This window comes from Phasianus colchicus, chromosome 2, assembly GCF_987193195.1.
Source record: "Phasianus colchicus chromosome 2, bPhaCol1.hap1.1, whole genome shotgun sequence".
Lineage (NCBI taxonomy): Eukaryota > Metazoa > Chordata > Aves > Galliformes > Phasianidae > Phasianus > Phasianus colchicus.
Window position 1 is genome coordinate 5,648,188 of NC_143437.1, and position 14,834 is coordinate 5,663,021.

Genomic DNA, 14,834 nt, shown 5'->3' on the forward strand with positions numbered 1-14,834 from the left:
TGCACAGTCGTCTGCTCTCTACCTCCCTTCTGAGTGCGATGGGGAAGAGAATCAGGGGATAAAAACTAACTATAACTCGTAGATAAAACTATTTACTCAGATAGAGAAAAGCAAAGGGATAATAATTGACAAATATATACTTATATATAACAAGTGTTGCACAAACAATTGCTCATGACCCCCTAACTGATGCCCAGCTAGTCCATGAGCAGCAGAAGAAAAAGATGAACTACTACTCCCTTCAGAACTCCTTCTGCTTGGTGTCATATGATATCCTTTTGGCCAGTTCAAGTCAGCTGTCCTAATTCTGCTCCTTGGGCCCTTCACTGCAAATGTCCATGGCTCTGTATAGCAGCAGCTATAAACATTGGTGGGTTATCAACATTGTTTTTTTCTAAGAGCCAATACACAGCATCATACCAGACGCTCTGAAGAAAACAATTCTGTCCCAGCTGATTCTAAGACAACATGAGATACACTGCTATTCTTTGCTTTATTAGGTAGGATCTCACAGCAAATATATTAAATCCGGATTCTCATCAATGAGCAAATAGTTGCGAGAAGACACACATTTCTTTAAGAGACAGGGAGAGTAAATGGTGTATAAGACAAGAAATCCCACTGAAATACATTCCTTAAAAAAGAATGTTTCTGCAATTCTAATGAGTGACATTATCAAGTGTCACCTACATTTGCGTAGGTAGTCGAGATTGATTAATTTTTAGCCAGTCTTTTTTCTTTGCCGAGCTTTCATTTTTCTTTTGTTCAAATAGTCAAGCAACGAGTACCTGCCCATTGTTACCTTCATGCTCACTTGAATGTTGCACTGTAATTGAACCTCTTCTTTAACCTTATCGCACACAAAGCTTAGGTGAATTGAATATCTCTTATATCTTCATTATCCATTATTTATTTTTCAGTGCATGGGAGATAAAATATATCCATTGAACACAACTCGCATAGAAGATTTATAAAATACCAGCATTCTGAAGATTGCTAGTTTAGTCTATTTAATTCCCACTTATAACGCACGCCTACTCATTTCACATTCAACTCATCCACTGTTCAACCATTTTAATGCTTCTCCATCTATCCCATTGCTAAGAATCGCTGGCCTCTTGTAGCTGTGACTGCAAGCACTGCTGACATGAGTGCCAGTTTTGTCTTTGACTCCAGTAGGTTGGAATTCAATTTTATTATTTTATTATTTTTGTTGTCCTGGTTTGAGGAACTCCAAGATTACCCGTGTCTTCTCAATTATGTAGAAATACATGTATATGCTTCCAGTGTGTGTTTATGATCTTAATGTCAATCTGCCCCATGATTAATTTGCATAAATAACTTTATAATGTATAATTGTAAGGCAATCTGAGCACTCAGCAAAATGCAGTTTCTAAACCCGTGTAGCAGGGTTATTTTTCTTTGTTTTTAGTGGGGAGAGTTTTGTGTTGGTAGTTAGAGATGGTCAAACAGTAAGGTCCGGGTCTTGGTGGTGTTGTCATATGCCCATCTCCAGCTGCTCAGTGAGGATCTGGGTGCGCGATTGTGCCCTGGGACTGTCCTGTAGCTTGTGGGGAGGATGAAGCCAGAGCTGAGCTGTGCTGTGGTGCTGCAGAGCTACACGTGCCTTTCTAAGGCCTCTTGGGCACTTACAGGTGCATTGCCAGGTGTCAGATTTTTGACTTAAAATCAATTCTCTAACTCTCTTTAGTACCAAAGGTTTCTAAAATGACTCCAGAACTTGTTGTAGAGCTGTGCAGGCAGGTTGTCATTGTTGGTGTGTTGTAGGTTATTATATTGTGGCTACTAGTATTGGTTACACCGTTCTTAGGCTGTGAAAACACACAGCATCTATGGTATGTTTGAATTGCTCTCCTGGATCAGGGTTCTGCTTTCAGGTCAGTTTTCTGTTCCATCCCAACAAAGTTACAGCTGGATATACAGACAGCATTCCACCATTGGAAACATAGTCCTCATCTTTTTAAAATTTCCTGTTTCTGGCACATCTTTTCATTATGGCGTCCTTCACTCTCCACCTGATTGTGCTGGGTTCTCTCCTTTGGCACTCTTCTGTGTGCAGGTTTGACTGTCACTCACACTTGAAAGCAGATTCCCGCAGCCCTGGCACTCACATGCCTCCCAAATTCCCGTGTTCCCGGCAGTGCTCGTCTCTGAAACACCCACAATTGGATGCCAATTGGACGTATCCTAGGAGATGCACTCGGCCTCTCAAAGCCTTGCAGTTTACATTACTAATGGCTGGGTTGTGGTTTGGGATGTTTGTACCAACAGAGATTGTGCAGGTCCCAATTATTTTTGCACTTGTCTCACTGATTCCCATTTCCCACTCTCAGAGAAATTTTCTAAAGAGAAATGAAAGCACGGGAACTGTTTTTAGTTCCTTGACAGATACTTGAAAAGGGGAAAGGTTTAACAAAGCTTTGTATTGGCAAGCGCTAAATGGAAATCAATTAATTAGGACCATTGCTTTAGAAAGGGTTATTCTCAATGTCTCATCACTTCATATCAGGCATCCTATGATTTTGAATCACAGGATAAAATCATATCTTAAATTGTGCTCGGGACTAACTTCTTGTAAATGAGATATTGTCAAATTGAAGAGAGGTGATTTCTTTTTTTTCCCCCTTTTCTTTCCTTTTTCCCCCTCCTCCTCCTGCTTTTATCAGGAAATGGGCTGCATCTCTTCTTGTTTTAAAGGTCTGTGTCACTTAGCAAGTCTGACTGCTTCTGTTTTGTGTTGCAGCATCCTACTGGAAATATGTAATTGATTGTCAAAATGGCAGTGGACGGGGAGTTGTTCGGAGTCAATTTATTCGTATTGGAATCGTTTTTGCATCTATCCCTTGTTTCACAGGATCTCCTCTTAGCTTTGTTCCTGACGTTTGTTATGTCAGACACACGCTTGTGTGCTGAATAGAGGTAATTAAAGATCAGGTCTGTCATGTCACGGCAGTATTTCTGTGTTCACAGCGCTTTGTGAAAATACAGTGCCTGCTCTAAAGCTGCTCAGTCTGCTTCATGGTCTGATATCAGTCACAAGTTTCCCTTTGGCTGTTCTAAACCATGGAAATTGAAATAAGTGCTTCTGTTAATGTGACAAGCTGTGAGAATGCAAGATGAAAGTGCCTTGCGTGTAGCACTGTCCACCACAGCAAATGTCTGCTCCTGCACTTCCTTGTGAAAATCTCTCGTTCCATTACAGCTGAGCATTTATAATGAGATGACAGTAAACTCATTTGTATGTTTTGACTGTCAAGGAATCACTGTCCACTGTCTATAAACAGGAGAGGAGCCAACTCTTTGAAAGAGTAGGTAATATCAGGACAAGGGGAAATAGTTTTAAGTTGAAAGAGGGAAGGTGTAGGTTGGTTATCAGGGGGAAGTTCTTTCCTGTGACAGTGGTGAGGTGCTGGAACAGCTGCCCAGAGAGGCTGTGGATGCCCCATCCCTGGAGGTGTTCAAGGCCAGGTTGGATGGGGCCCTGGGCAGCCTGGTCTGGCATTAAACAGGGAGGTTGGCAGTCCTGCCTGTGGCAGGGGGGTTGCAGCTTCGTGATTCTTGAGGTCCCTTCCAACCCAAGCCATTCTATGATTCTATGTCTAGATAACCTTTTTCTTAGTGCAGATTACCTTCCTACACTACTTACTGCTGCACAGATAGAACAGGCACATCCCAGCTGTGAGCAGCCCAAGCACCCAGCCTGGCACTGGGCAGGGCTGTGAGCCGGGTGCCCTCACTGTGTGCCCTAACCATGTGCCTGTTGAGCGGCCCTGAGATCACGGCACTGCCCTTGTGCTCTGTGCAAGCCCCAGCTCCTCTACAAGGCTGAGCAGCATGCTGGGGGGATGCAGTTCACAGCTGTGTTTTGGCCATTGTTGCAGCTCAGCAGCTTCCCGTGGTGCCAATCAGTAGCACGGGCAGTACCAGTCCTTCACATCCCCATGTAATGCTTAGAACAAAACCAGAGGGTTACGGTGGCAAAGTGCTGTGTACGGTCACGCTTCCGTTGCTGTCTTCACCTCTAAAGAACAGAGATGAAAGCAGCATCACACAGATCTTGTTAAAGTGAGGAAAAAGTAAAATATAAAAAAAAAAAGAAATGAAAAGAGGGTTCAGGGTCTGGCATATCTGTATCTCAGTGTTGCAAAGCATTTTAGTGTCTCTTGTGAAGTGCTGGCTGCTCTCAATTCTCACTTTAATGGACATTCAAGGCACTTAGTGCCTTGCAGGAGGCATTCAGTGCTCTTTAGCATTGGTCTCTTCCCAGGTCTTCACTTAAAAAATAACCGGCTTTGCAAAGCAGAACAGAAGTTTATTTGGACAACCTGCTGTGATGTATGGGTCCCATTACTGAAGTCTCCAGACTCCAATTGGTTCTGGAAACTTTGGGGAGATAATAGAGGCATAATCTGAAACGTGGAATTTGCCTGTATGCTTTTTTCCCTGTAGGCAAAAAGAAGTAAATACAGCAGGGAAAGGAATTAATGGAGACTATAACTCACGGTGGGTTTGTTTGTTCATATACATTACAGCACTTTGCCACGTTCGCTCTCTTTTCCTCATCATTCTTTGCAGGATCCCATTTTTCCCTTCGCTCACCGTGTTTTTATATCAGCATAACTTTGTGTTTCGTAGACTCCGCTCCTAATTTAATCTGATGCCAACAACGTGGATGTTGGAGATGTAATTTACACCATCAAATTGAACTGGGGCCAGGCACTTCTCTAAGAGCTGCACCTGCTTTCCCTAGGCTGTTTTTAGTGGAAATTTTCCTTTCATGTTTAATTCATGTTCCTTCTGGGAAAATATTTAGTGAGCTAACTATTGAAGTTAGGAATAAGAGAACTTAGTACAACTTGAAGTTCTGTAATGCAGATAAAATTCTTTCCCAAACATTTTGGATATCACAAAATGAGTTTTGAATTATGTGAATTTCTCCCCCTTTCATTCTCATTATTAAATCCATGTCTCCCTTTTCGTTTCATTTCCATTAAGAGCATATATTTTTCTGCCCAAAAGGAAGACTTTAAAAGACAAAATGAATAAATCATGAACAAATAAGCTTTACAACTTATCCTTCTGTTCTGGGGCAGTGCTTGATCACTGGCCTTCCCCTCTGAGTGGGAAGGAGAAAAGTTTTGTCCTGTGACAGCTCTGCCATTTACAACATCCAGCACAAACAGCCCTTATTTCATTGCCCGGAGAGATGTGTCAATGAACGTATAAATAGTTTTAAATGAGCTTTATTTTTGGTTTTAAGGGTGGATTCCTGATGTTATCTGGAGCTAATATAACTTAGTCAAGACGACTTTTTTTCCCTGTGGTTCTGCATTAGAAAGCAGCTGTTGCTTACCTTGTCCCCAGTATCAGAGCTGCTGCCTCCCTGTTTCTGATGCAGCTCAGTGAAGATGGTTAGATATCCTGAGTTAGATGGGATGAGGGACAAATCATCTATGCTTAGAAATGTTGTCTCCTCTTGTACTGCCTACTTTTTCCACCCTTTTGCTCCTCAAGATGAGCTAATATCTGATAATGGTGATGTAATTTTGTGGGGGTATGAAGCAAGAGCAACAGCAGGCAATAACAAAAGGGGTTTGGTGGTTGATGCACGAGGCAGGGACTCCAACAGGCTGAGATCCACTCTGGTTCTGACCCAGAGCTGTTGGTGTTTCTAAGTCACATAATCACTGCTTCGCTGTTGTCTGCAAAATGAGAAAATAGTATAAGCTTGCACAAACCAAAAATGACCCAAAAGCCTCTCGTCTGTCAGCAATGGTGTGTCAGCCTCTGAGACAGCATTTGACAAGCTTTTGTTCTCCTTGATGGGAGTGAAGTTCAATGCTGATGGCTTGGACTGCTTCAGTAGTGCATAGCTGCTGGCTGATCCTGTTGCAGTAACAAGAAGCTGCCAGATTTCTGTTGATAGATCTAAGAAAACACATAAGCTAGGCATATCAGTCTGCTGGATTGCATGAAGGCCCAGCGTGTACCTAAAACTTCTCTAAAGTCCGAAGTCTATACAGAAGAAAGTGCTTTTAGAAATTCACTTTGCAATTTATTAGTGAAGTTATACTCCCCTGTGGATGTAATTCTTGCAAGGTCTTGTGTCAAAAATGATAAATGTTCAAATTGCTGGTAGCAATCTGTCAGCTATTGTATTCCTGCTCAGCTAAACATCTGCACGTACTTGTTAGAAAGCATAAGAATGCAAAGGGAACTTCAAATTTGAAGCCATTTTTTGTTTTCTAATATAAAGGGAGATAGCTTACGGTACCTTTAAAGAACTTCTTGAGGTAAAGCCAAGAAGAAAAGGAGGGGAAAAAAAAAAAAACAGGAACAGATTGCTCAGCCTGTGGCTGGACTGGTACAAGCAATCTGTGCAAGATTTCTCCTGAGGAAAAATCTTGAAGCTTGTGCTGCTGAGAAACATGGAGCAGAGCGGGGAACTAAAAATTGTTGGAGAAGCTGAATATACTGGGCTTGCAAGAAAAAAAAAAAAATCCCAGTGAATTCTGCGGTCCCTGTAATTCTCTGCAGTGTTTTTGTGCTAGAAACAGATATTCTGCTAGGCTACAAGTGGAATACAGGAAACTTATGCCACCTGTTCTGTCATTAGTTAACTTTCTGTCTACTGCGAAACTTCTTAGCTGGTTGGGCTTGGCTTATTCATACGTGCTGCTTTCTCAATATTTAAGTTATATTAAAGGATTGTTTAGCTATTAGAAGACTGTTTCAGAAGTTGTCTTGGAGTCCCAGAGCAGAGAAGGAAGAGCAGCCTGGTGACTTTATTGAAAACCCTCTGTTTATGGAACCTGCTTGGTTCGTTGTGCAGCACACAGTTGATTCCAGATGCAAACTTGATGCAAAATCAATACTACAATACTTTCCTGCTATCAAATGTTATTGTTTCCTTCCATAACGACGGACTGTCAGTAGCTCTGTGTTCACTTGATGCTTTGCTCAGAAGTGAGGCATTTCCTCTCCTGGAGCAGGCGTGCAGCTGGGATAAACACAGGGGCTTGTGTAAATTGCCGCTCCGCTTGATGTGCTTTTGATTGTCTTGAATTTATGGCAAGGTGGGAGAAAAGTGGCAACCGATGATAAAGGGAGAAATCCTTGGTTTGACGGAAGAGCGCTTCCTTTGCCTGCCGTCTGGGCTGCCAGTTGCCAGCTGCTGTCTGAGCAGGTTTTGGAGGAGTTTGCTCCAGAGAACACTGGTGTCTCAGGGGTATTGGCAGGATGGAGCAGCCTGGACCAGCCTGGACAGAGCAGAACCTGTATTACATGCACGCAAGGCCATCGAACACAAACAGTGTTACCTATCAGCATGGGAGGGAGATAGGCATGGTCATCTGAAAAGCCTCCTGCTGATTGTCCAGGGCTGAATGTTAGAGTCTTTTTCTGCTGCTGTTGTCCTCGCTTCTTAGATATTGGCCCAGAGCCGGTTGTTTCAGAGCTCTTTCATGGGACGATGAGAGAGGAGACGTTCTCACAAAATGAGTGGTAGTGACATCTCTTTGTAAGCAGCAGCATGTGGGCACAGCATGTTTCTGTTCAATAACATGCCATAACATATGCCAGGCAGGATTTTATGTTCTAGCCACATCCTGCTTCTGCTTTTCCTTTTTTTTTTTTTCTTTCTTTCCCTGCCTCTAGCTTTAAGCTGAACGAGATAATCAGATTCTTTGCAGAATGAATCAAACAGCCGCTCTTCATGCCATTGAAAACATGTTCATGATTTTGCCATTCAGAGTCCCTAAATGCCAAGCTAGCTGTGTGGCTTAGGAGTGCGTGCCAGGCGTATCACTTGTTGAAAGCATTATCCTCAAGTGCTTTAAGACTGTCTGGATCATTGTTGTTCACCCTGTTCTCGGGCTGTTTGAAGAAAATATCGCTTTTATTTCTAATTAAAATGCCTGCAGATTCAATAGTGTAAGCTTTTGAAAGGCTTCCGGAGGGATCCGTGCCGTTTGCGGTAGATATTGTCAAAGGAAGTCAATGAGCAATGACAGCTATGTCATCTTATATCTAATTGCCTGAAATACATTGCTCTCCCCTCGCTTCCTTGGCTCCTCTTTATGGTTGAAGCGCATACAACTTAATACATTAAGAGAGTTTCTTTCAAGAAGCTATTTCTCATAAGAATGATGTGCTACGGTTACATGCATGTATGAAACTGCACCAGTGCTATCACTGCAATTTTATCTTTATTTGAGAAAGATTACTATGAATTTAAACTGTTGCACTTTTTTTTGTCTGTTGTTCGGAAGTGGATTTAAAGCATGTGCTTCGATAAGAGCTCACCCTTAAGCACAAGGTTTACTATTTTTCAACCTTTATCTCTACTCTGAGCAGCCACAAGCACCTTTCATGGAACAGGTCTCACCGTCCCTTTCATGGGTTGCAGCATCCGAGGCAGCTGCCCCTTGTACTGCGCTGAAAGGCTGCTGCTGCTGCTCCATATAGCCTTGGGTCTGTGCCCTGTTGGAGGCTGGAGGAGTTCTAAGATGCATGTTCTTTACCAGCCACGGAGCTGAAACTCTGGCCCAAGCATCTTCACAGAAACACCAAGGTTGGAAAAGACCTACATCATCATCCAGTCTAACCATCCACCTATCACCAGTAGTTCTCACTAAACCATGCCCCTCAGCTCAAAATCCAAACGTTCCTTGAACACCTCTGGAGTCGGTGACTCCACCACCTCTCTGGGCAGTCCTTTCCAGTGCCTGACCCCTCTTTCAGAAAAGCAGTATTTCCTAACGTCCAGCCTAAATCTCCCCTGGCGCAGCTTGAAGCCATTCCCTCTAGTTCTATCACTAGTTACACAAGAGAAGAGGCTGACCCCCAGCCCACTACAACCTCCCTTCAGGTAGTTATTCAGATGTGACTTTAATATGTTTGGGTTATGTCCTTTCCAGCAGTAAACAATGCATCCTTAATTCTTGCCTTGGCCATCCCATGCCCTTTTTGCTTTGCTGTTTTCTAGCACAACAGATGGCCTTGTTCACTGCTGTGGCCTTTTTTATGTAGGAACCTTATTCCACACTCCTCAGCTGGGCCAACCTCTCCCTCTTATACTCTATGATAAGGCTTTTCTGTGTGTGTCCTGCAAACCATTTCCTGAAAATATTTGCTAAAATCTGTTAAATCATTCGAGTCTTTCTTTAAAATATCCTTTGGCGTAATGCTTAGAAAATAGTTGACATCTCTCTGCATCCATCTGTTGTCTCGTATCCTATAATGAGGCTGTAAAATTCAGCAATTTTTTCCATGTTCACACAGCATTTCTCAAGTGAGCCTTGCCCATGTCGGTGACCTCTGAAGTGCTGCAAACAGCTATTGTTGTCAGGGCCAGACAGACTGCTGATAACTGAAGGGGATTCTGCCTATATGTTATCATCACACTCTTTGCCATTAGCATCCCCTTTATATAACCGATTTTTAAATGACACTAGTGATGAGAAGGCTCTGTGTCTGCTGCTGCTTTGCTGAAGTACTCTGCCTGTAGCAACCCTTGCAAGCCAGCAAATAAACCTCATAGGTAACCAGCTGCTTTCCGTTTGAAGAACAAACAGATTTGCTGCTTTGACTGTAAAATCTTTCTCATCATTATCTATATGGAGCACAGCGTAGTCTACTTTTTGCAGTTCAGTGTAATTCCTTGGAAGAAAGAGAAGGCAGGCACGTGTTCTTGGTGGGTATTCATCATCAAGCAAGAAGTTATTACTTAGCAATGATTTTCTTTCTTTTTCTTCTCTTTCTTTCTAAAATAAGCAGGCATTTTGCTCTGAAATCAAGGTATTTAGAGAGCGATGGTGGTTCAGATTCAGCAAACCATATGGGCATGATAACTGTTGATCTCTCCCTCTGAAATATGACAACAGTGCCATCCTTTTGTGCAGTATGATCAAAGGACATCTACTAGCAAGAGTTGCAGCTGCATCTTGCCATTAATTCACAATAACAGCACACGTTCAGAGGAGCTTTGAACTGTCCTGTTCCTCTGAGACATCCTGAGAACACTGGATTTACTCGGTAAGGGTGGGACAGCCAGGCCAGGCAGGTGCTGGTTATCCAACCCACGTCGCTCAGCAGTACACAAGACAATGTCTTGCTCTTGTGTTACTGCGATAAAGTAACCATCAGGAATTTAAAGTGAGCTGAAATCACGTTTACTTGGTGAGACCTGCTGCTGCCAATTCAGTTCTTCTTGCAGTTGCTAGAAGAAAAGAAATTGAGTCTTAAGCTGAAGTCTGAAATAAATGAGGTGTGGTTGTACGTCATCACTCATGCTGTTTACACTTTATTATCCTATGGTGACATTTGCCAAAGGCATGCAGTGGCGTTAGATCAGGGGCAAAGCTACATCTTCTACGGAGTGAAGGCTTCCCTAATTCTGTTTTCCCTTGTCTTTATTCTCCTTTGATCATAGTTCCCTTACATTTGTCACATGCTAAATTTCTCCATCTCCCCACCCCTCCTTTTCTTGTTTCCTTCTCCACTGTGTTTTTAGAGGAGTGCAGTTCAGTGCAGGCTGAAAAAATCCTAAAAAATATTTCTGGATTTTTAGTCTGTGTGGGTCTACCTCACTTAGTAATGTTATCCCACCCAGGAAGGGAGCGTGTTACTTAGCAAGAGGCCAGTCTGGAGGAGAAAAATAAGTCGTCTTAACTAAACCTAAAAGGCAAGAGAGTACTGAGATGGCTTTGAAAGCAGGACATCTTGATCCAGGACTGCAGGGACTCTTAGCAGCATTCACAATGTTCTCAGGGCAACTTCAGCTGAAGTTACCTTTCTGCTTGGCTGTTTCTCATTACTAGAGCTACATTGCTGTTGGGTGTGTTTTATTTTATAAGATTGAGCAGGCTAATATCATCAGCTATAATTCCGTGGTTTTCTCCTGAAGCCATTACCATAATTAAGATAATGATGTTTAAAGTGAATGTTTATTTTGTACTATTTTGTATGGCAAAATATAATTAGATGTTAGGCTGAAAATGTTTGAAAAGGGTTTAGTGTTTTGAAAGAGACAGTAAGTCAGAATAAAGCAGTATTTTAACTCTTGAATCGAGTAAATGAAACTCAAAGGGAGTGTACTGTAATCATGCTGCAACACTTTCTCATGCAGTGTATTCCTAACCTGCCTCTACTTTTGAAGAGTTGTTTGTCCAGAGTGACAGCTGTGATGGCAAATTGATAAAATTCCTAGAGCTGTGCTGAGCCAATCTTGTAAATATTTATCTGCCTTACTTTTGATGCTAAATAAAGAATGCTTTCTTAGCACACACTGCGTTGCAGTGTGGGTGTTTCCTGTCGGAGCTTGCTTGTATTGCCTCCCTGGGCTCCGAGTGCCTGAGACCCTGCATGCAGGAGATAGCCAAGTGACTTCGTTCACCTGCAGCCTTTGGCTCTAATCTTTCCTCTTCTGTTCAAAATGACAGGCTTTGGAAGTGCTGAAATCTTTTGGTTCCAACCCAAGCCATTCTGTGACTGACATTTCACGCGACACTTTTGGTCCTTGCTTTATGCTGTTTCTTGACTTTAAACAGGACTCCTGGAATATTATCAAGAGTAAGACAACCTCACAAGATCTAATACACCTCTTCTGTATCACACTTAGCATGCTGAGTGCCTTATTTAAGATAAAAAGAAAAAGGAGGAGGCAGAGAAGGGGGGGGGGGGGGGTCAGTGATTGACCTATCCACACAGCAGAACCTCTGCAAGAACTATGAGGATCAGACACCAAGAGAAGAGCAAAGATTTAAGCATGTGTGCAACTTGTTTCAAAACTGATTGGGTGCTCTTATAATTATTTAAGTTACTGTTAGTTGCAAACAACAGTAATCGTTCAAGTTTGGCATTAGCTAAAATGTTTAGATGCTATTGTGCTTTGAGGAAACCCTTTCTTTGTTATCCTGGGAGCTCTTGTTCTAACTCATGCCTTCTTTGTTAGCCACGACGTGAAGAAGGCCTCCCTTGTGCATCTTTCTGTTTTAGCTCACGCTGCTTCCCTCATATGCTTTACTTTCCAGACACCACCCATCTTCATGCTCCTATCAGCATGAATAATTATTCCTCCATTTCGTGTCAATCGGTGACTGCAGCATATATTTACCCTTCCCTTCTATGGGGCAGAATGAATGAATACTGCAGACCACATGCATTTCTGAGGGATGATTCTGGAAGCTGGTTTTTGTATCAGCATACCTCTTTTCAGAGTTTGTAGTTGAAATCTTTATCTCTCAAACTGACTTGGTCATTCATCTGAGAGATCAAGATATGCTGCGTCCTTGGAATTTTTCTTCTCAATTTCTTGACTAGTTTACTAGACTTGACTGTGCAATTTACCTGAACTAGGCAGCATGCTTCTATTTCTATTACAAATCACCCCCATAAAATTTCAGATTTAACATATTGCTGTGATGTTGTAGAGATTTGCTACTGTTACTTAGTTGTCTTTTGTTCAGTGCTGACCAATTTGTAGTGGATGCAATTTGGGGTGCGTCTAAAGACTGTTTTCCACTTCTTTGTTCTTGCCTTATGTGATGTAAATATTGGTGTTTATGATGAAGATCAATTATTGTCAATATACCAAGTATGGTTGTCGAAGTCTTCTAACAGCACATAGGCTGAACGTTTTGACCTCTGCTTAAGTTTATATATCAAGCTTGTTGGATGTGTCCAGCCAGCTCAATGCCAGAACCAACATCTTGAACCAGGAGTGTTAGGCTCCAGATTACTGTAACCACTAGCTCGTACTAATTGGACTGGAGTAAAATGAAGCTCTGTATTAGTGCTTACTTCGGGGAAATCTGTAACAGTAGAGAGCAAGGTGAATGATGCACTCCTGACTAACTCCTGTTTGTGTGAAATAATCCTGTTTCTTAATGGGATGAACGTCTACATGAAGGGCTGCTTGCTCATTTGTATGTGTGCTACATACAGAAGCTAGCAAATAGTTTTTGCTAGTCTGCCAGTATGTTTCCAAAGCAGGCTTGTAGTCTTAAGGATCTACTGTTCAATTCGGTTCTGTTTGCAGCTTGATTTAATCCTAAATCTAATAATATATTTCTCTGCAGTTTTAATTTGTTCGCAGTTCAAGGCGTTTTCTTGAACTGAAGTCATATTCCAGTTGAATTTTATAGCAAATTCTTTGGTTTCAGTGAAACCAGGGTTTTATTTCCTGTGTTTAGCTGTACTTCAAAAGCATTTTGCCAGATTTGGCAAAATAGAGGAAAATAAAAATAAAAGGAAATTAGGTCATCTGTATGATTTATCTAGGTAATGCTTATAGGTACGTGCCTCCCACCTGAGGCCGATTATGAGATCAAAATGCCATTCACTTGAAGTTAGACCCGTGAAGATATATTTCTGCCAAAGCCTCGTGTTTTACTTCGTCTAAAGTGTCTGTTGAAAAACTGAACGGGGGGCACGGAAAGGGCTGTATTGTTTTATGGTAAGGAGAGGCATACGACACGTCCACCATTATATGTGTGTTTATTGAGTGGTGGTTCTCCAGTGGCTGGAAGGAGGGAAGGATGAGAATACTGCTGTGGCTCCCAGAGCCCTTTAGCTCTGGTGATGAAGGATGTATGTTTTAGAGAGGGAGAGTGATCCGCTACTACTGGCAGCTTCATTACTGAATGCTTATGCATGTGAACATGGTCAGTTACGTCTTCGTTAGAAATAACCTAACCAAAGGGGACAATGGGACGCTGCCATCACAATTCCTTGTGTTCAAAATAGGAAGGCTAGAAAAGTATTTAAAAAAAAAAAAAAAAAAGATTAAATCAAAAGTACTCTAACACTTCTTAATTAAAAAGCCCATCTTTTTTTAATAGACTACAAATCACTTGATATTTTAAATCTTAAAGCTTCAGAAATTGCATCCATTTGTTAAGCTGTTTGTCTTCAGAGTTACTGAAGGCTGCCAGTTTTCAGTCTTTGCATCTGATGAGAAACGTACAGATAATTTGAACTGGATATGTATGTATTTATTCTTCACAACGTGTTATCTTTGGAGTTTAAAGGAATAATTTCAGTTGCCTTATGCTACTTGCTATATATATATATATATATATATGTTTATTTATTTATTTATATTTAAAACTTAGTGGACTAAGATGTGTTTGCTGTAAGATTTCATGTGGAATCGTTCCTGAAAGTGGTAATATGCAGGTTATAGAGGAAAAGATTACTTTGAAATATAAGGCACGCCGGAGTTTGTAATGGCTTCTTTTGTGGAAAGAGCTGTCTAGGAACTTCAGTACTTTAGGTGTCTTGGAAAATACGTAGAACTCAGCAGACCCTAATAGCAGCAAATTATTTTTCAGTAAATGTTTTTTTAGAGTTCTGTTACTCTCATTTTCCTCCGCTTTCCTCTTTTGATTTACTAGCTTTGTGTGTGAGATTCAGTACATTTGGGCAGATGCAAGCAGCTGGAAGTAATAGAGTTAGAGCACTTTGAAAGGCTGAATTTTCACAAGTGGTTTGGGGTTTAGATGCTGGGAGTCATTATCTGGTGCTTCAGAATAACATTTGGAGAACTCGCTCTCATGGCGGAGATTTGAAAGAGGTTATTCATGGGTTGCATTTCACTTCAAGAAAGTTGAATAAAATTACATTGCATTATGTTTTTTAAATGAAGAAATCTGATTGAGCCATACGGACACACTGTAGAATAATATATATTCTAATGGCACAAATCACTACTTCTATTCCATGTATTCAGAAAAATGCACGCTCCCAGAAGCTTTAGAGAGAACTTTTTTTTTCCTTGCCAACTATATATGGTGTAGTGAGTGTTTCCCTTA

The 14,834-nt window shown here is 41.5% G+C and overlaps 1 protein-coding gene across 8 annotated transcripts in view; it reads left to right on the forward strand.

Moving 5' to 3' along the window:
• MACROD2 (mono-ADP ribosylhydrolase 2) overlaps positions 1 to 14,834 on the forward strand; it is an 836,889-nt gene that overhangs the window by 639,775 nt on the left and 182,280 nt on the right. The window lies entirely within an intron of this gene.